This window comes from Schistocerca nitens, chromosome 11, assembly GCF_023898315.1.
Source record: "Schistocerca nitens isolate TAMUIC-IGC-003100 chromosome 11, iqSchNite1.1, whole genome shotgun sequence".
Classification (NCBI taxonomy): domain Eukaryota; kingdom Metazoa; phylum Arthropoda; class Insecta; order Orthoptera; family Acrididae; genus Schistocerca; species Schistocerca nitens.
Window position 1 is genome coordinate 120,150,504 of NC_064624.1, and position 22,600 is coordinate 120,173,103.

At 46.5% G+C, this 22,600-nt stretch overlaps 1 protein-coding gene across 2 annotated transcripts in view; it reads right to left on the reverse strand.

Annotated features, from left to right (window-relative positions):
* Positions 1-22,600, reverse strand: part of LOC126213229 (nostrin) — an 817,565-nt gene that overhangs the window by 480,756 nt on the left and 314,209 nt on the right. Inside the window, exon 1 of one of the 2 annotated variants that reach the window (XM_049940879.1) lies at positions 13,004-14,204. The exons of the other annotated variant lie outside the window; for it this stretch is intronic. The gene's annotated coding sequence lies outside the window, so the exon portion shown is untranslated. Of the gene's footprint in view, positions 1-13,003; positions 14,205-22,600 lie in introns of those variants that run through there. 2 annotated transcript variants of the gene reach the window in all.

The following is a 22,600-nucleotide window of genomic DNA, read 5'->3' on the forward strand; positions in this document are numbered from 1 at the left end:
TACACAGGCCTGAAGCACGCTATTTCCCAGAAGCAAAAAATAACGCTGTGTACTGGTTGCTGGGAAATTTCGTTAACTACGTCCTTAACAAATTAGGATCCGATAGCATCATAGAGTTCAAGGTACACATGCTGTGTGAGTTTCACAAAATTAGAAGCTATTCGAATCACAAGAAAAAGTTCGGTAATATGCTAAAAATTGTATTTGAAAGAATGGGCATTGGTTAATAAAAAAAAGAAGACTGTGTTGACAGTGATGTATTGTAGTTACCCTAAGGAAAATATTTAAGATTTTACAGTATATTTATGATGTGTGCTTTCTCTACTTCAGAGAGTAGTTTTTTGAAATTTATAAGCTAATGAACAGAACTTATGTGCCATTGATATTGTGTGTCTAATAGTGCCAAACACAAAACATGAAAGGTGCATTATTGGCTTATACTAGAAATATGGAAATAGACAGTTTTTATAGAAATCTCCTTATTGACTGGTTAAAACCATAAGATTCTATCCGATAAATGTAATATTCAATGGCTGGCACATTGCCCGCAGTGAAAGACTGATTATATAGATCTGATCACTTCAAATACTTAGATCCAATTAATGTCCAAAAAGTGTAGTTGGAAGGCTAGTCAACTTTATTCGATATCTCCTTTCCGCCATTCTCAAGTATTTATGTTTAATTAATTCTTTCTGGTGATTTAGTCAGTAACACAATCTTCTGTTGTCTTTCCTTAATGTCAGCGCAATTGAAATGATGAAACCGCTTTGTTTAAATAACTTTATGTATGTATAACTTAGTATGTATTTGCAATGTGTAACATTGTTTTTTTTAATAAAGGTTTTATATATAAAAAAAAAAGTTGGTAGAGCACTTGCCCGCGAAAGGCAAAGGTCCCGAGTTCCGAGTCTCGGTCGGACACACAGTTTTAATCTGCCAGGAAGTTTCATATCAGCGCACACTCCGCTGCAGAGTGAAAATCTCATTCTGTAGAAATATCTTGTTTTTGGAAAAGGAGGCGAACTTCATTGTCGTCGCCGTCTATCAATTGACAGAATTGTGAGTGTATAAACTTCACTAAAAAACAGGAAAAGAAATGCAGTCTCTATAGTTTTCATTCAATAAGTAACAACCTCTCATAATTTCTTAATTACAGTAACTGGATTATGTTCTTGTACAATAGTGTGGTGCTCAACTCCACTGACCAATTTTGACACAGCAGGACTTGTAGTCTGAAGGAAATTTGTGTGCCAAGCAATGTCCTTTCCTCACAAAAGCAGATTGCTGTTTGATCTTATTTACTTACAACAGTGTTCCCTTAGGTATGAAAAGCTACGAAAACTTGGGCTCAAAGCTATCCGCAATACGGGCAAGTAACCAACAGAGTCGTATTTTAAACCTTAAAGAACAATAACTTCCTCCAAATTGTAATACGTCAACAACTGGTGCAGAAGATGATCATTGAACGTGGCAGGAACCAAAACTCTGGTACCAGTTACGACTCAAAGTAAAAATCTCAATCAAAAATCAGTCTCTCTCTCTCTCTCTCCAAACACATATGTAAATATTCATATTATTAAAAAAAGTCATTTTATAATGTGCAAACGAAATTTGCATCGTAATCAGATTAACACGGACGTTGCAATAGCGTATTTATCTGCCGATACCGCGCAAGCGCCTTTCCAGTACAACGTCTGACCTGTACGGGAATATTCAGAATGGATGTACGGGTACATGTCATAGGTGCAGAGGTAAAGACATATTCGAGTTCGAAAAAATGGTTCAAATGGCTCTGAGCACTATGGGACTTAACATCTGAGAACTTGGAACTACTTAAACCTAACTAACCTAAGGATATCACACACATCCATGCCCGAGGCAGGATTCGAACCTGCGACCGTAGCGGTCGCGCGCTTCCAGACTGCAGCGCCTGGAACCGCTCGGCCACTCCGGCCGGCACTTCAATAAAATACTTGTGCTTTGTATATGTCATTACAGACGCAAAACATTTTCAAGTCTACAGCAACTATTGAAATCCGAAACAATCCCTAATGTAAAAGTCCCCATTTTCTTAGTAACTAAAATGTAAACGCTAGACTTCCTTCAGGTTACGTTGCTCACTAGTAATTAGTGTCCAGCTTCTAAATTTCCTCCTCAGCTCTAATTAGAAGCCGGCGAAACGCACCAACCCACGTATGTGGCAAGTTTTGCAGTAATCCTAAGGAGGCCGGCCGCTTTGGTCTAGCGGTTCTAGGCGCTCAGTCCGGAACCGCGGGACTGCTACGGTCGCAGGTTCGAATCCTGCCTCGGGCATGGGTGTGTGCGATGTCCTTAGGTTAGTTAGGTTTAAGTAGTTCTAAGTTCTAGGGGACTGATGACCTCAGCAGTTGAGTCCCATAGTGCTCAGAGCCATTTGAACCATTTGAATCCTAAGGAAAGCAGCAGCTACGATTCATTGTTCCAGGCATTTCGCGTTCACGTTCGAATTCAGACACTTAATTCTTATTTTCCCTTTGCCATTTTGATCACTTCGTCAGAAAACAGTACGCTCGCCGCGCTAAATAAACCTCCTGCGTCTTTACCTGTACAGAGCTCAAGATAGCAAGTCACCAAATCCCACTGTTCTTCTGTAACTTCGCTACAGCAACGCCGCCAAGCGGCTGGCATGAGTAAACACACTCCAAAACGATCGGTATTTGGAGTGGAGATGCACACTCAAAAGACTAATACGGTTGTATTACGGAGCTTACTATGACGACGAAATAAAAAGTTTTTTTTCTATTTCAGGCAGTGTGGTATCGATAACAGATAGAAACCCATTCTCTTTCATCAGAGCGAATTAGAAGAGCTAGTACTGACTGATTTGTACAAACAACCCGGGAAAGGTTTAAGGTAAGGTCACTGTCAGCACCGCTGGTCACTGAAAAGGGAATAGGGGAATTAAAGAACGGTTGTTGCTTGTCAAGGTGAGAAAATTGTTGCTGTTGTTGTTGCGGTCTTCAGTCCTGAGACTGGTTTGATGCAGCTCTCCATGCTACTCTATCCTGTGCAAGCTTCTTCATCTCCCAGTACCTACTGCAACCTACATCCTTCTGAATCTGCTTGGTGTATTCATCTCTTGGTCTCCCTCTACGATTTTTACCCTCCACTCTGCCCTCCAATACTAAATTGGTGATCCCTTCATGTCCTACCAACCGATCCCTTCTTCTAGTCAAGTTGTGCCACAAATTTCTCTTCTCCCCAATACTATTCAGTACCTCCTCATTAGTTACGTGATCTACCCATCTAATCTTCAGCATTCTTCTGTAGCACCACATTTCGAAAGCTTCTATTCTCTTCTTGTCCAAACTAGTTATCGTCCATGTTTCACTTCCATACATGGCTACACTCCATACAAATACTTTCAGAAATGACTTCTTGACACTTAAATCAATACTCGATGTTAACAAATTTCTCTTCTTCGGAAACGCTTTCCTTGCCATTGCCAGTCTACATTTTATATCCTCTCTACTTCGACCATCACAGTTTGCTCCCCAAATAGCAAAACTCCTTTACTACTTTAAGCGTCTCATTTCCTAATCTAATTCCCTCAGCATAACCCATTTAATTCGACTACATTCCGTTATCCTCGTTTTGCTGTTGTTGATGTTCATCCTATATCCTCGTTTCAAGATACTGTCCATTACGTTCAGCTGCTCTTCCAGGTCCTTTGCTGTCTCTGGCAGGATTAGAATGTGGCAGAAAATTTGCGCAATATGATTCACTGATCATGCAGCAGTAGCAGACGGATTTCAATAGGAATTGCGTTTTGTGCTCAGTGATTTCCGGACATCATCTGCGGTAGGTACTTTAGGCAGCAGTCCCTCGCGACTAGCAAAGAGCCGGCCGATGTGACCGACTGGTTCTAGGCGCTACAGTCTGGAACCGCGCGTCCGCTGTGGTCGCAGGTTCGAATCCTGCCTCGGGCATGGATGTGTGTGCTGTCCTGACGTTAGTTAGGTTTAAGTAGTTCTAAGTTCTAGAGGACTGATGACCTCAGATGTTAAGCCCCATAGTGCTCAGAGCCATTTGAACCATTATTTTGACTACCAAATGGCATCCTCCAGTTGGCATTGTTCGCAAGTCTCCGCGAACAAGCCGTGTGTCCGCAACTTTTCCCACACCACAGGGACCTAACGTCTCTCCACATGTTCAATGTGTATTGATGTAGTGACCACACTCTCTGTCCTGCAACATACTGAAGCCACCGTCACAGCATGAATAGTTACACTGTAGCGCCAAAAAAAACTGGTATTCAAATACAGAGATATGTAAAAAGGCTGCTAACGGCAACGCCTATACAGGGCTATTACAAATGATTGAAGCGATTTCATAAATTCACGGTAGCTCCATTCATTGACATATGGTCACGACACACTACAGATACGTAGAAAAACTCATAAAGTTTTGTTCGGCTGAAGCCGCACTTCCGGTTTCTGCCGCCAGAGCGCTCGAGAGCGCAGTGAGACAAAATGGCGACAGGAGCCGAGAAAGCGTATGTCGTGCTTGAAATGCACTCACATCAGTCAGTCATAACAGTGCAACAACAGTTCAGGACGAAGTTTAACAAAGATCCACCAACTGCTAACTCCATTCGGCGATGGTATGCGCATTTTTAAGGCTTCTGGACGCCTCTGTAAGGGGAGATCAACGGGTCGGCCTGCAGTGAGCGAAGAAACGGTTGAACGCGTGCGGGCAAGTTTCACGCGTAGCCCGCGGAAGTCGACGAATAAAGCAAGCAGGGAGCTAAACGTACCACAGCCGACGGTTTGGAAAATCTTACGGAAAAGGCTAAAGCAGAAGCCTTACCGTTTACAATTGCTACGAACCCTGACACCCGATGACAAAGTAAAACGCTTTGAATTTTCGGCGCGGTTGCAACAGCTCCTGGGAGAGGATGCGTTCAGTGCGAAACTTGTTTTCAGTGATGTGTATCTGGACATGCTGGAAAATTGGCTCATGCCACAACTGGAGACCGACAGCGCCGACTTCATTTTTCAACAGGATGGTGCTCCACCGCACTTTCATCACGATGTTTGGCATTCCTTAAACAGGAGATTCGAAAACCGATGGTTCGGTCGTGGTGGAGATCATGATCAGCAATTCATGTCACGGCCTTCACGCTCTCCCGACGTAACCCCATGCGATTTCTTTCTGTGCGGTTATGTGAAAGATTCAGTGTTTAAACCTCCTCTACCAAGAAACGTGCCAGAACTGCGAGCTCACATCAACGATGCTTTCGAACTCATTGATGGGGACATGCTGCGCCGAGTGTGGGAGGAACTCGATTATCGGCTTGATGTCTGCCGAATCACTAAAGGGGCACATATCGAACATTTGTGAATGCCTAAAAAAACTTTTTGAGTTTCTGTATGTATGTGCAAAGCTTTGTGAAAATATCTCAAATAATAAAGTTATTGTAGAGCTGTGAAATCGCTTCAGTCATTTGTAATAACCCTGTATAAGGCAACAAGTGTCTGGCGCAGTTGTTAGATCGGTTACTGCCGCTACAATGGCAGGTTATCAAGATTTAAGTGAGTTTGAACGTCGTGTTATAGTCGGCGCACCACCGATGGGACATAGCACCTCTGGGGTAGCAATGACGTGGAGATTTCAGAACGAGATTTTTTTTCCACTCTGCAGCGGAGTGTGCGCTGATATGAAACTTCCTGTCAGATTAAAACTGTGTGCTGGACCGAGACTCGAACTCGGGACCTTTGCCTTTCGCAGGCATGTGCTCTACCATCTGAGCTACCCAAGCACGACTCACGCCCCCTCCTCACAGCTTTACATCGGCCAGTACGTCGTCTCCTACGTTTTCATTCTGGAAATATTGCAGGCTCTGTCTAAGCCATGTCTCTGCAATATGCTTTCTTTCAGGAGTGCTAGTTCTGCTAGGGTCGCACTAGACGTTCTGTGAACTTTGGAAAGTAGGAGACGAGGTAATAGCGGAAGTAAAGGACGGGGCGTGAGTCGTCCTTGGGTAGCTCAGATGGTAGAGCACTTGCCCGCGAAAGGCAAAGGTCCCGAGTTCGAGTCTCGGTCCAGCACACAGTTTTTATCTGCCAGGAAGTTTCAAGTGGGGATTTGCCCGTAGGAACATGTCACGGTTGTACCGTCAATATCAGAAATCCGCTAAAACATCAAATCTAATACATCGCTGTCGCCGGAGAAACATCCTGTAAGAACGGGACCAAGGACGACTCTAGAGAATCGTTCAACGTGACAGAAGTGGAACCCTTCCGCAAACTGCTGCAGATTTCAATTGTGGGTCATCAGCAAGTGCCAGTGTGCCAACCATTCAACGAAACATCATCGATATGGGCTTTCGGAGCCAAAGGTCCACTCGTGTACCCTTGATGACCGCACACACGCCTGGGCCCATCAACACCGACATTGGACTGTTGATGATTGGAAATACGTTGTTTGGTCGGACGAGTCTCGTTTCAGATTGTATCGAGCGGACGGACGTTACGGGTATGGAGCCTAGCTGATGAATACCCTGCATGACAGCAGGGGCCTGTTCAAGCTGGTGGAGGCTCTGTAATGTTGTGGGGTGTGTGCAGTTGGAGCGATATGGGACCCCTGGTACGTCTAGATACGACTCTGACAGGTGACACGTACGTAAGCATCCTGTCTGACCACCTGCATCCATCCATGTCCATTGTGCATTCCGACAGACTTGGGCAATTCCAGCAGGACAATGCGACACCCCACACGTCCAGAATTGCTACAGAGTGGCTCCACGAACACTCTTCTCAGTGTAAACACATCCGCTTGCCAGCAAACTTGCCGGACAAGTGGACATTATTGAGCATATCTGGGATGGCTTGCAACGTGCTGTTCAGAAGAGATCTCCACTCCCTCGTACTCTTACGGATTTATGGACAGCCCTGCAGGATTCATGGTGTCAGTTCCCTTCAGCAATACTTCAGACATTAGTCGAGTCCATGCCACGTCGTGTTGTGGCACTTCTGCGTGCTCGCGGGGACTCTGCACGATACAGTTTATCTGGCTCTTCAGTCTAAATCACCTCAGATCCCCTTAGATTCCTTGACGACAATGAAAAATTCAGAACAGAAACAGAAAATGGGAGGACTAGTGTTTAACGTCACTTACAAGGGAACCTCCCCATCGCACCCCCCTCAGATTTAGTTACAAGTTGGCACAGTGGATAGGCCTTGAAAAACTGATCAATCGAGAAAAGAGGAAGAAGTTGTGTGGATTTATGAAAAAAATAAGCAAAAATATACAACCTGAATACATGCGCAAGATAAGCAACTTCAAGGATAATGTGAGCACAGGAGCGCCGTGGTCCCGTGGTTAGCGTGAGCAGCTGCGGAGCCAAAGGCCCTTGGTTCAAGTCTTCCTTTGAGTGAAAAATTCTTTTTTTTTCGCAAAGGTATGATCTGTCCGTTCGTCCATTGACGTCTCTGTTCACTGTAATAAGTTTAGTGTCTGTGTTTTGCGACCGCACCGCAAAACCGTGCGATTAGTAGACGAAAGGACGTGCCTCTCCAATGGGAACCGATAACATTAGATCGCAAGGTCATAGGTCAACCGATTCCTTCACAGGAAAACACTTCTGATATATTCTATACGACTCCGGGGACGGCATGTGCGTCACATAATTGTCTGTAAATAAAAAATTAAAACATTCACTCAAAGGAAGACTTGAACCAAGGACCTTTCGTTCCGCAGCTGCTCACGCTAACCACGAGACCACGGCGCTCCTGACATCAAGTTGTCCTTGATGTTGCATATCTTGCGCATGGACTACTCAGTTTGTATATTTTTTCTTATTTTTTTCAGAGTTCCACACAACTTCTTCCTGTTTTCTCGATTGATCTGTGTTCAGTTTTTCTAGGCCTATCCACTGTGCCAACGTATAACTAAATCTGAGGGGGGTGCGATGGGGAGGTTCCCTTGTTAGATGACGCGATCATTAGAGACGGAGCAGAAGCTGGTTTTCAGGAAGGTTGGGGAAGGATATCGGCTGTATTATCTTTTTCAAAGGAACCATCGCAAAATTCGGCTTACTCGATATGGGGAAACCTCGAGAAACCTGGATGGTCTGTCGGGGATATAAACCGTTGTCCCCCCGAATGCGGGTCCAGTGTTCCCCCAGCATCATGCAGCAAATGGTTCTTCGTAACTACTGATAATTTGGAGAGTACTACATGTCAGTCGGTGGGTGTCTCCCGTTCTGAAAAATACGGCACGATTTCAGATATTCGAAACAAATCGCTACGGTTCTTCCACACTTAGGGCACAAGAATCGAAAAGTAGGTCGACTTTGCGGCAGCAGCTTAAGAGTGGCGTCTGCTATCGGCGAATTCCGGATGAAATCCTCTTATCTGTCAGTGAAAAATATAGGTAAACACGGTATTATCTCCTAGCGTCTGAGATGCGGGCAGCTCAAGTTTAGATAAAACTAATAGCTACGCTTTCAGCCCTGTTTACCGACGAAAAAAGGATCGCGCGCCAGCGATTTCTATGCTCGGTCAGTAACGCGACGTGTGAGTCACTTTGCACGATATATCGTTATGGCGTGCAACGTGTTACAGAATATTAGCTTGATTGGTATTTAAATATGGTTCCTAGCTGATGAGTTCGCACAACGTAAGACAATAGGGCCTATTTTATTTAATAACAAAATTGAGAATCTAACGCTACTGCTGTATGTTAACTACACTCCTGGAAATGGAAAAAAGAACACATTGACACCGGTGTGTCAGACCCACCATACTTGCTCCGGACACTGCGAGAGGGCTGTACAAGCAATGATCACACGCACGGCACAGCGGACACACCAGGAACCGCGGTGTTGGCCGTCGAATGGCGCTAGCTGCGCAGCATTTGTGCACCGCCGCCGTCAGTGTCAGCCAGTTTGCCGTGGCATACGGAGCTCCATCGCAGTCTTTAACAGTGGTAGCATGCCGCGACAGCGTGGACGTGAACCGTATGTGCAGTTGACGGACTTTGAGCGAGGGCGTATAGTGGGCATGCGGGAGGCCGGGTGGACGTACCGCCGAATTGCTCAACACGTGGGGCGTGAGGTCTCCACAGTACATCGATGTTGTCGCCAGTGGTCGGCGGAAGGTGCACGTGCCCGTCGACCTGGGACCGGACCGCAGCGACGCACGGATGCACGCCGAGACCGTAGGATCCTACGCAGTGCCGTAGGGGACCGCATCGCCACTTCCCAGCAAATTAGGGACACTGTTGCTCCTGGGGTATCGGCGAGGACCATTCGCAACCGTCTCCATGAAGCTGGGCTACGGTCCCGCACACCGTTAGGCCGTCTTCCGCTCACGCCCCAACATCGTGCAGCCCGCCTCCAGTGGTGTCGCGACAGGCGTGAATGGAGGAACGAATGGAGACGTGTCGTCTTCAGCGATGAGAGTCGCTTCTGCCTCGGTGCCAATGATGGTCGTATGCGTGTTTGGCGCCGTGCAGGTGAGCGCCACAATCAGGACTGCATACGACCGAGGCACACAGGGCCAACACCCGGCATCACGGTGTGGGGAGCGATCTCCTACACTGGCCGTACACCACTGGTGATCGTCGAGGGGACACTGAATAGTGCACGGTACATCCAAACCGTCATCGAACCCATCGTTCTACCATTCCTAGACCGGCAAGGGAACTTGCTGTTCCAACAGGACAATGCACGTCCGCATGTATCCCGTGCTACCCAACGTGCTCTAGAAGGTGTAAGTCAACTACCCTGGCCAGCAAGATCTCCGGATCTGTCCCCCATTCATGTTTGGGACTGGATGAAGCGTCGTCTCACGCGGTCTGCACGTCCGGCACGAACGCTGGTCCAACTGAGGCGCCAGGTGGAAATGGCATGGCAAGCCGTTCCACAGGACTACATCCAGCATCTCTACGATCGTCTCCACGGGAGAATAGCAGCCTGCATTGCTGCGAAAGGTGGGTATACACTGTACTAGTGCCGACATTGTGCATGCTCTGTTACCTGTGTCTATGTGCCTGTGGTTCTGTCAGTGTGATCATGTGATGTATCTGACCCCAGGAATGTGTCAATAAAGTTTCCCCTTCCTGGGACAATGAATTCACGGTGTTCTTATTTCAATTTCCAGGAGTGTATAAGTTTGAAAATAGAAATTGTTCTGTCAAACAGAAGGAATTATGCAGTAGGAACTTTTACACCTACATCTACATCCATCCTGTACAACCACCGTGAGATGCATGGCAGAGGGTACGTCTTACTGTGCCAGTTATCAGGGTTTCTTCCCGTTCCATTCACGCATGGAGCGCGGAAAGAACGATTGTTTGAACGCCTCTGTGTGTCCACTAATTATTCTAATCTTATCCTCATGATACCCGTGTCAGCAATAGGTAGGGCGTAGTGGTATATCCCTACAGGAGTCATTTAAAGCTGGTCCTTGAAACTTGGTTAACACACTTTCTCCGGATGGTTTACATCATTCCGCAAGAGTCTTCCAGTTCGGTTGCATTAGTATCTCTGTGACACTCTCCCACGGATTAGACAAACCTGTGATGATCCATGCTGCCCTTCTCTGCATACACAGAATAACCCCTGTTAGTCCTACACGGTACGGATCCCACACACCAGAGCAATATTCTAGGATGGGTCGCATGAGTGATTTGTAAGACCTACTTCCAAATTTAACATCATTCAGAAAGTGATTAAAAAGTTTGATAACAACATTATCTGCCCCTTTCTGAACTAAAATCAGTTGTAATTAACAGTTCTGGTATTGTAATTATCCCACTACTAGTTCTGAATTCTACTGGGTTGATTGCAACAAATTTCACGAGAGAAAATATGTGGCGCTGCAATTAAAGTAACTGCCTTTTGAGAGCTATCTACGAGATGATGGAGAGTGAGCACCATATATTAATCTTATAGTACGTTTTTCTATAAGGAACACTTTATTTTTTAATGGTGACTTACCCAAGAGTACAGTCCTATGTGATATTACTTGGTGAAAATACAAATTAACTTACTGATTTATCTCTCTAGAAGGCTTACAGTAACATGAAGTGCAAGAGCGGCTACACCGAGTTGATTAAGAAAGTCTACAACGTCTATTTTTCCACTCACAACTGACAACAACGTATACATCCATGTTAGTAAGCTTGTGAATCCCCCCAACTCGCGTTCGTCGCAACGATGCACTGTTGCTTCCAGATGAATCCAATGTTGCCAGATTGTTACCTTCTCGCGGCACCGAATATATGGCAATTTTTTACACTGGCGGCAATTTTAAATCAAATACGGGATTTTTTTATATTAATTTCGAATATAAGACGCATATGAATTTTGGAGATAATTTTTCGAAGAAATAAGATGCATCTATTCAATCTGTATATTGAGCAAGCAGTAAAGGAAACAAAAGAAAAATTCGGAGTAGCTATTAAAATCTATGGAGAAGAAATAAAAACTTTGAGGTTAGCCGATGTCATTGTAATTCTGTCAGAGACAGCAAAGGACTTGGAAGAGCAGCTGAACGGAATGGACAGTGTCTTGAAAGGAGGATAAAAGATGAACATCAACAAAAGCAAAACGAGGATAATGGAATGTAGTCGATTTAAGTCGGGTGATGCTGAGGGAATTAGATTAGGAAATGAGACACTTAAAGTAGTAAAGAAGTTTTGCTATTTGGGGAGCAAAATACCTGATGATGGTCGAAGTAGAGAGGATTTAAAATGTAGACTGGCAATGGCAAGGAAAGCGTTTCTGAAGAAGAGAAAATTGTTAACATCGAGCATAGATTGAAGTGTCAGGAAGTCATTTCTGAAAGTATTTGTATGGAGTGTAGCCATGTATGGAAGTGAAACATGGACGAGAGTAGAAGCTTTCGAAATGTCGTGCTATAGAAGAATGCTGAAGATTAGATGGGTAGATCACATAACTAATGAGGAAGTATTGAGTAGGATTGGGGAGAAGAGGAGTTTGTGGCTCAATTTGACTAGAAGAAGGGATCGGTTGGTAGGACATGTTCTGAGGTATCAAGGGATCACCAATTTAGTGTTGGAGGGCAGCGTGGAAGGTAAAAATCGTAGAGGGAGACCAAGAGATGAATACACTAAGCAGATTCAGAAGGATGTAGGTTGCAGTAGGTACTGGGAGATGAAGAAGCTTGCACAGGATGAAGTAGCATGGAGAGCTGCATCAAAGCAGTCTCTGGACTGAAGACCACAACAACAACAACTGCAACAACAACAACGACGACAATACGCATCTGACTTTTGGAGGCAAGTTTTCCAAGAAAAAAGTGCGTCTTGTAGTCATAAAGGACGAAGAGAGGTTATCTGTTTCTGACAGTTTCATTCTTTGAACAGATAAAAAAAAGCCATTGAACTGAACAATGGTTCCTGTGGTACACATCTACAACAATTTTCATTTATTTCATATGGAAGTCTCTGTTGCAAGAATTTATTTGCAGTTGTTGTTGTTGTTGTGGTGGTCTTCAGTCCTGAGACTGGTTTGATGCAGCTCTCCATGCTACTCTATCCTGTGCAAGCTTCTTCATCTCCCAGTACCTACTGCAGCCTACATCCTTCTGAATCTGCTTAGTGTATTCATCTCTTGGTCTCCCTCAGTATCTAAAAAAATTGTTGACTTGATTACTTAATGAATGTAGTAATAAATGTAGCACATTGTCTAGAGGAAGTAGTGAATCCCTCACGTATATGTAACACAGCTTTAGTCAAAGTGAATTACATTCCAAATAATTCTGTACTAGTAGATAACCCTGAACACAAAAAACAGCAAACAAACAAAAATGCAAGGTTTTATGGTCCTTAAAATTTCTGGACTCTGTGTCATAAGGCAACACAGTTTTGACGAGTAACAACAACATTACAAGACTCAAGAGGAAAATAGCCAGTGTGCAAAACCTAAATAAATGTAATAATAATAGTTTCAAACAAGCAGAAAAACCAGTTTTGTTAACAATCTGTAACGCACCTTTTACGTGATCCACATGCAGCCACGTGTATTTCTTCATATATTCACTTGGTGCATCTACTTTTGTGTCTCGCTCAGTTCTTCCCCTGCCCTCTTTCCAGTCTTCTATCCTTGTCGTCACACCAATATTTATTTCTGTAGCTCACTGTTGTGTTCCGAGTCGGGGTACAGTGTATTCCGTCAGTTCGTGCTCGCAAACTCCATTTAGCACTTTCGACGCGCCAATTAATCACTCACCAATTTTTCAACCACCAGCGCTCTTTCACATGTCCTGACAACTGGTGCTCGCAGAAATGTGTTGATATCCACAAGCAGGTGATGTGAACACGGCACTCCAAGACTTCAAAGCAAGTTTCGATAGATTCGAGCAACTAGATTGGCTGTAACACTTTCAGCGAAAATAATTTCTTTCTCCCCACACATTACGCACCAACTTTTGCTGAGTTCTTCACTAAGAATTTTTCCTTTCTCTTTTCTTTTTCTAAGATGTGGAGGAGTAGAGATTAGTGGATCAGTGACGAGGAAGCGAAAACACTATGGCTGTTTAGGGAGCAATGCGAAATAAAATGTGACAACCGTAAAAAGTGCTTTCCTCCCTAATTGATGGACTGCCTAGGTGGTTAAAAACTTCCGCATTATAGCACATAGTTTCTCGGTATCGATTTGCGTAGCAATTTTTACGTTATATGTACAATCAAATTTGTCTTTAGAAGGTAAATCATCCGGAAAACAGAGGAGAAAATTTTGTAGCTGAGTATACGCTACTGTCGAGACTGTTGTAATTTGTCGTCCAAAATTGTGCTCATTCGATTTTGCTCGTCGCGTTACAGAACGCAGCGCCAGCTTTTCTTGTCTTCTTTAAAAGCTCTCCAAAGGAGTCGAGAGAGTGGATAAAGAGAATGAATAAACGGATGAAGTGAAATGTTACGCTGGGGGGAGGAAAGAAAGTTAACAGACAGACGCAGTGATTCGTAGCTAATGCGCATGCGCTGTAGATAAACGCTAGACCGCTATTGCTCGTTCAGGTGCCCCATCTAACTGCCGAGTATCACTGTTGCGCATGCGCCCTAGACAAATGCCGGACAGCGATTACTCGTTCAACTGCCCCATCGAACTGCCGAATATCGTTACTGCGCATGCGCTAAGGCGCGACTGTTGTCTCTTCTTGAAACGTTCCTTCGAATTTCGGTTTCGTTCGCGACGCGCGGCACATCAAACACGCACTCGCAAGCACACACGTCGTTGTTGACGCGGCGGCCACACACATTAAACTGGCAGCGCAGAGCTGCGACCGATTTAGTCCCAGCGCTTCTGGCCAGGGGGGGCGTTGTCCCTCCAGAGCAGTTCTATTTGTGACGCTCCGCGACTCCCGCTACACCGCCGTGCGCGCATGCGCGCCAGGAAGCAGCAGATGCGCTCGCCTTTTGTTTTCGTATCTGGCGCAGCGGGGCACCGCGCATGCGCGGGCGACCTACTGCTTACGTCACGGGCGCCGCGCGCTACACTCGCCTTGCAGAAAGGACGCGGCAGCGTTTTGTTTTTCAGAGAGCTAGTGTTTTGTTTTGTGCAAGCCACAGGTGGCAGTTTCTTCTGTAGCGAGTTCTTCTGCCTCCCCTCCCCACTCGCCCGCTTTTGTTTCACCCCTACATCTTCTTGCTTCTCGTGTTACGTAGGCATTACACGAGATCTACAGACGTCACGGGAATCGGATTACAAAACCGGCTGCGAGGATGAAACATAAAAACGTGGAAGACACGACGTACAGAGAAAAAAGAAAGGAAAAAGAAAAAGGGATATACGCCATCGTTCTCATATGCCTCTTTCCAGTCGATTATGCACTGAACAACAAATGCACAGTTTCCATCTACATGCATAGGGTGCAGCATCATGAATCCTCTATCTATAATAATAGATTGAGGATTGATGGTGCTGAAAGTTCACAGGAAAGATATAGTTGTAATACGGATCTACATGCGAAACAGCCGACACAGTGACGATGATTTAAGAGTGCTACAGCAAAAGATGAATCGCTGGCGGAGAGAGAGGGGAAAAAAGGCGTGCATCATGGTGAGGGATGATAAGAAGGCGGTGGTTGGCGAGAGGAAAGACAGAGTGGTGGTTAAGTTTTGATTTGGTAAGGGAAATGGGAGAGGTGCATGAATGATCAGATTTTGTAACGAAAACTCGTTAATAGTTGGAAATACCGTTCTCAAAAATCACAAGAGAAGACGGTGCACATGGATATTGAATATGGATATAACCAGATACCAGATCGATTATACACTCCTGGAAATTGAAATAAGAACACCGTGAATTCATTGTCCCAGGAAGGGGAAACTTTATTGACACATTCCTGGGGTCAGATACATCACATGATCACACTTACAGAACCACAGGCACATAGACACAGGCAACAGAGCATGCACAATGTCGGCACTAGTACAGTGTATATCCACCTTTCGCAGCAATGCAGGCTGCTATTCTCCCATGGAGACGATCGTAGAGATGCTGGATGTAGTCCTGTGGAACGGCTTGCCATGCCATTTCCACCTGGCGCCTCAGTTGGACCAGCGTTCGTGCCGGACGTGCAGACCGCGTGAGACGACGCTTCATCCAGTCCCAAACATGCTCAATGGGGGACAGATCCGGAGATCTTGCTGGCCAGGGTAGTTGACTTACACCTTCTAGAGCACGTTGGGTGGCACGGGATACATGCGGACGTGCATTGTCCTGTTGGAACAGCAAGTTCCCTTGCCGGTCTAGGAATGGTAGAACGATGGGTTCGATGACGGTTTGGATGTACCGTGCACTATTCAGTGTCCCCTCGACGGTCACCAGTGGTGTACGGCCAGTGTAGGAGATCGCTCCCCACACCATGATGCCGGGTGTTGGCCCTGTGTGCCTCGGTCGTATGCAGTCCTGATTGTGGCGCTCACCTGCACGGCGCCAAACACGCATACGACCATCGTTGGCACCAAGGCAGAAGCGACTCTCATCGCTGAAGACGACACGTCTCCATTCGTCCCTCCATTCACGCCTGTCGCGACACCACTGGAGGCGGGCTGCACGATGTTGGGGCGTGAGCGGAAGACGGCCTAACGGTGTGCGGGACCGTAGCCCAGCTTCATGGAGACGGTTGCGAATGGTCCTTGCCGATACCCCAGGAGCAACAGTGTCCCTAATTTGCTGGGAAGTGGCGGTGCGGTCCCCTACGGCACTGCGTAGGATCTTACGGTCTTGGCGTGCATCCGTGCGTCGCTGCGGTCCGGTCCCAGGTCGACGGGCACGTGCACCTTCCGCCGACCACTGGCGACAACATCGATGTACTGTGGAGACCTCACGCCCCACGTGTTGAGCAATTCGGCGGTACGTCCACCCGGCCTCCCGCATGCCCACTATACGCCCTCGCTCAAAGTCCGTCAACTGCACATACGGTTCACGTCCACGCTGTCGCGGCATGCTACCAGTGTTAAAGACTGCGATGGAGCTCCGTATGCCACGGCAAACTGGCTGACACTGACGGCGGCGGTGCACAAATGCTGCGCAGCTAGCGCCATTCGACGGCCAACACCGCGGTTCCTGGTGTGTCCGCTGTGCCGTGCGTGTGATCATTGCTTGTACAGCCCTCTCGCAGTGTCCGGAGCAAGTATGGTGGGTCTGACACACCGGTGTCAATGTGTTCTTTTTTCCATTTCCAGGAGTGTATTTACACGGAGTATATCCCGGATATGCAAGAGGTTCAAATGGCTCTAAGCACTGTGGGACTTAGGATCTGAGATCATAGTCCCCTAGACTTAGAACTACTTAAACCTAAGTACCATAAGGACATCACACACATTCTTGCCCGAGGCAGGATTCGAACCTGCGACCGTAGCAGCAGCGTGGTTCCGGACTCAAGCGCTCGGCCACAGCGGCCGGCTGTGCAAGAGGAATGCAAAGGAGCTACAAGATGCAGAAAGGGTATATTCAACAAAGTTTATATTTTTTTCTCTTTTTTTTCGTCAACAGATAGGTGGAATGTCTCACACATGTAGCTACTGGAGCATGGTTTCTCTGGTTATTGATTATCTTAAATGATTTTCCTTTCCTGCACGCAATATCAGCCATGTGACACTGTATGTTTACAACGAAGTAATTGCCAAGAGAATTCCTGATGGAGTCTGCTGCTTTTTGTAAGATGTGCTGCGTATAATATCGTTCAGTGACGCAAGTCCTGGACAAAATAGGAATCATACACTGCTAAGTTTTCTGGTCAATATGGCTGCCATCGACGTATTGAAAGCTATAACCCTCTATTCCTATGTACGAGGACATTCCTTTCTGCCTTGTGATAGGGACTTCGGGGCTACTAAATTGCTCATCTGAAAGACTGACAGAATATGTACAGTGGAAGATACAGCGAGTTTATGAAAAATGGCAGTGTGTGACGAAACTGAAATTCCGATATTAGCCGCAGTCGGGCACTGAAATAATTTCAATGGCGATATGTCAAAATTTATCCCGAACCGGATTCCCCGCTTTACGGCAGTTGTCTTCAGCGTTCGCCTATCTGAGTCTAACAACCCTACCACGAGAAAGGTCAAAAATTAATTATGATTTGTAGTGTTGCTCACGCTGCTAAATATTGCATTTTCGGGCAACAACAAAGTTATATTATGTGGCAGGTGTCATTAGAGCACAGTTAATAAAGTCGTTACATGAAATAGTGGATAAACTAGGCACTCATCTTTTCGTGTTTCCCACGCTGGTCTCGTTGTGATCTCGTGGCTCAATCGTCGAAAATCTAGGTGGTGATGATTCCAAGCTCGGATGCAAAGAGGTCTACGTGTTATTCTGCGATATTCAAAAGTTTTATAGCTGTGTTTCATAAGCCATTCTTGAAGATTAAACTTTTCCGAGTTAGCGCAATGGTGATGTAAAAAAAGTAATCAGCACTCCGAATTTAAGTTACACTTCCTTTTTATTACTTTTGTTGCAATATCACGTAACTCACAAAACATCACTACACAATATAAAACATACTTGAAAATATCTTCCTCACTGTTTAAGTTGACATGTTATAAACTGACTACAATTTGCGTCTTTCCAACATGACGTCCAAGATTTGACTCTCTAATAACCGCTTACGCGCCCAAAATTCAGAGTTACAAAAAAAACAAAGATCATCGTGACAAAAGAGAGAATTCACATAAGAATAATACCATTGCAACATAAACATATCGATGTATCGAAGTACCTCTACATTAATGAAATCAAATCTGAATGTTGTCTCAGAAATATGTCAACTACTTTACAGAAACACAGTAGAATATTGCTGGTATCGCGAGGTTGAGGTGACCTGCCGTAATGGTTACGTAATTCAAGTACCATTACATGAGCAAGCTTCACGTTCCACAAAAATTCCCAACTTGTCGCACACTATATACGTGGAGTCCCCTGTCCATTACCCCTACTGCTCGGAGCCTCATGTCGACCCACGCAAGAGGTCGGACGAAGAGTGCATCTGCACTGAGTCACCATTAATTGCTCTCAAGGCGCACACATTTATACACTATGTGGTCAAAAGTATCCGGACAGCCCCAAAAACATATGCTTTTCATATTAGGTGCATTGTGCTGCCACCTACTGCCAGGTAGTCATTAGACATCGTGAGAGAGCAGAATGGGGCGCTCCGCGGAACTCACGGACTTCGAACGTGGTCAGGCGATTGGGTGTCACTTGTGTCATACGTCTGTACGCGAGTTTTCCACACTCCTAAACATCCCTAGGTCCACTGTTTCCGATGTGATAGTGAAGTGGAAACGTGAAGGGACACGTACAGCACAAAAGCGTACAGGCAGACCTCGTCTGTTGACTGACAGAGACCGCCGACAGTTGAAGGGGATCGTAATGTCTAATATGAAATTAAATTAATACCATTAGGTGCTGACGGGCGTTGATACATGTCAACGGTGAAAGGTGGCTACACTGAGCCACAGCGCCAGAGATCGCGCCAGAGAGTTTTGTTTAGCCGCCTCCACTGGCAGTGATTATTGAGATGTAGCGGAGTGAACAGTGTGTGTCGAGAACTCGTAGCAGTCAGTGATTCTTGAGATGTCGTGGTAGGCAGTGCTTGTTCAGAACTCGTGGTAGGCAGTGATTATTGAGATGTAGTGGGCAGTGATTATTGAGAACTCGTAGTAGTCAGTGCTTGGGGAGAGCTCGTGGTAGTCAGTGCTTGTCGAGGACTCGTAGTAGTCAGTTCGTGTTCAGATGTGCTAGTAGGGAGTGCTTGCTGAGATGTGATACTGAAAAGTTCTTGTTGAGATGTGGTAATAGCGAGTCGGTGTGGAGATATATTGTAATGATTAGAGTGATTTTGGTCAATATATGAAGGTAACGAAACTTGATTTATTTTTCATTATTTAATGTCGTAAATAATGCTTCATTACAGGTTCAGTCAACAAAGCATCTGGCTTGTGTTCCGGGATTAGAGTGTAATTCTGGTTTTCTTGAGTAATTATGGTATTTCAATTTCCTTTAATTAATTCAGTATAAATGATATTTAAAATTTCTTGTGTTGTTGAAGAAGAACCGTGCCAGATGCGTACGTTGAGTCATACTTCCACACACAGAACAGTTATACTTGTGCTTTGGTTTCGTAGGTTTTATAGTTGCTGGGGACTTAATTAATTAATTGTATTAACGAAAATTTCCATTTCATTCTTTGATGTTGTTCTATGCAGTCAGATAGCGTAATAATACTAGTCAGGGCCAACCGTTTACGAGACATAACGTAATCGAACAGACAGCTACTAAAGCAAAAAATTTAAAAGTATTTGCATTCTATTTTAATCAAGCCCCCATGCAACGGGGACAGTTAAAAATGTGTGCCCGACCAGGACTCGAACCTGGGATCTACTGCTTACATGGCAGACGCTCTATCCACCTTTTTTTTCATTTTGTTCGATATTGCTGGTAGCGTTTGGTCTGGGTGGACATCCTGAACGGATCGTTGATTCTTTGACTCAGTTTTTTTTTATTACAGACAGCATGCAGCCCTCTGACCGAACACGCTAAGCTACCGTGCCGGCTACATTCTCAACTTACAGTCCACACACTACATTCGTAGCGCCCCTGCCATTATACCCATTCTTCGCGGCAGACAATCCACCGAGTCCCGTAAGAGTTCATGCAAGTCGTGTGCATCCGCAATGAATAAGGTCATCAGCCGGTTTGCCTTAGCCTTAATGTGTAATAGGCAGACTTCTGCCCGCATCTCGTGGTCGTGCGATAGCGTTCTCGCTTCCCACGCCCGGGTTCCCGGGTTCGATTCCCGGCGGGGTCAGGGATTTTCTCTGCCTCGTGATGGCTGGGTGTTGTGTGCTGTCCTTAGGTTAGTTAGGTTTAAGTAGTTCTAAGTTCTAGGGGACTTATGACCACAGCAGTTGAGTCCCATAGTGCTCAGAGCCATTTGAACCATTTTTTGCAGACATCTATCCAGACCAATCACACAGGAATTGCAAACTGCATCAGGATCCGCTGCAGGTGAGAAAACTTGGATTTCATGGTCGAGTGACCGCTCATAAGGCACACATCACGCCTCGTTTGCTGTAAGGAGCGTAAAGATCGGACGATTGAACAGTGGAAAAACGTTGTGTGGAGTGATGAATCGGGGTACACAAATTCGATGGCAGGGTGTGGGTATGGCGAATGCCCGGTGAGCGTCTTCTGCCAGCGTGTGTAGTGCCAACAGTAAAATTCGGAGGCGGTGGTGTTATGGTGTGGCCGTGTTTTTCATGGACGGAGCTTGCAGCCCGTATTGTTTTGCGTGACACTATCACAGCACAGGCCTGCATTGATCTTTTAGGCACCCTTTTGCTTCTCACTGTTGAAGGCCAATTCGGAGATGGCGATTCGATCTTTCAACACGGTCGAGCACCTGTTCATAATGCACGGCCTGTGGTGGAGTGGTTTGCTGCAATAACATCCCTGTAATGTACTGGCCTGCACAGAGTCCTGACCTGAATCCTACAGAACACCTTTGGTATGTTACGGAAAGCCGACTCCGTGCCAGGCCTCACCGACCGACATCGATACCTCTCCTCAGTGCAGCACTCCGTGAAGAATGGGCTGCCATTCCCCAAGAAACCTTCCAGCACCTGACTGAACGCGTGCCGGCGAGAGTGGAAGCTGTCATCATGGCTAAGGGTGCGCCAACACCGTACTGAACTCCAGCATTCCCGATGGAAGACGCCACTTGTAAGTCGATTTTCAGACAGGTGTCCGGATACTTTTGATCATATGGTGTATGTCTCGTGTCCGTTCTTTCGAACGTGTCCGAAACAACAGACACCACACATACACTCCTGGAATTGGAAAAAAGAACACATTGACACCGGTGTGTCAGACCCACCATACTTGCTCCGGACACTGCGAGAGGGCTGTACAAGCAATGATCACACGCACGGCACAGCGGACACACCAGGAACCGCGGTGTTGGCCGTCGAATGGCGCTAGCTGCGCAGCATTTGTGCACCGCCGCCGTCAGTGTCAGCCAGTTTGCCGTGGCATACGGAGCTCCCTCGCAGTCTTTAACACTGGTAGCATGCCGCGACAGCGTCGACGTGAACCGTATGTGCAGTTGACGGACTTTGAGCGAGGGCGTATAGTGGGCATGCGGGAGGCCGGGTGGACGTACCACCGAATTGCTCAACACGTGGGGCGTGAGGTCTCCACAGTACATCGATGTTGTCGCCAGTGGTCGGCGGAAGGTGCACGTGCCCGTCGACCTGGGACCGCACCGCAGCGACGCACGGATGCACGCCAAGACCGTAGGATCCTACGCAGTGCCGTAGGGGACCGCACCGCCACTTCCCAGCAAATTAGGGACACTGTTGCTCCTGGGGTATCGGCGAGGACCATTCGCAACCGTCTCCATGAAGCTGGGCTACGGTCCCGCACACCGTTAGGCCGTCTTCCGCTCACGCCCCAACATCGTGCAGCCCGCCTCCAGTGGTGTCGCGACAGGCGTGAATGGAGGGACGAATGGAGACGTGTCGTCTTCAGCGATGAGAGTCGCTTCTGCCTCGGTGCCAATGATGGTCGTATGCGTGTTTGGCGCCGTGCAGGTGAGCGCCACAATCAGGACTGCATACGACCGAGGCACACAGGGCCAACACCCGGCATCATGGTGTGGGGAGCGATCTCCTACACTGGCCGTACACCACTGGTGATCGTCGAGGGGACACTGAATAGTGCACGGTACATCCAAACCGTCATCGAACCCATCGTTCTACCATTCCTAGACCGGCAAGGGAACTTGCTGTTCCAACAGGACAATGCACGTCCGCATGTATCCCGTGCCACCCAACGTGCTCTAGAAGGTGTAAGTCAACTACCCTGGCCAGCAAGATCTCCGGATCTGTCCCCCATTCAGCATGTTTGGGACTGGATGAAGCGTCGTCTCACGCGGTCTGCACGTCCGGTACGAACGCTGGTCCAACTGAGGCGCCAGGTGGAAATGGCATGGCAAGCCGTTCCACAGGACTACATCCAGCATCTCTACGATCGTCTCCATGGGAGAATAGCAGCCTGCATTGCTGCGAAAGGTGGATA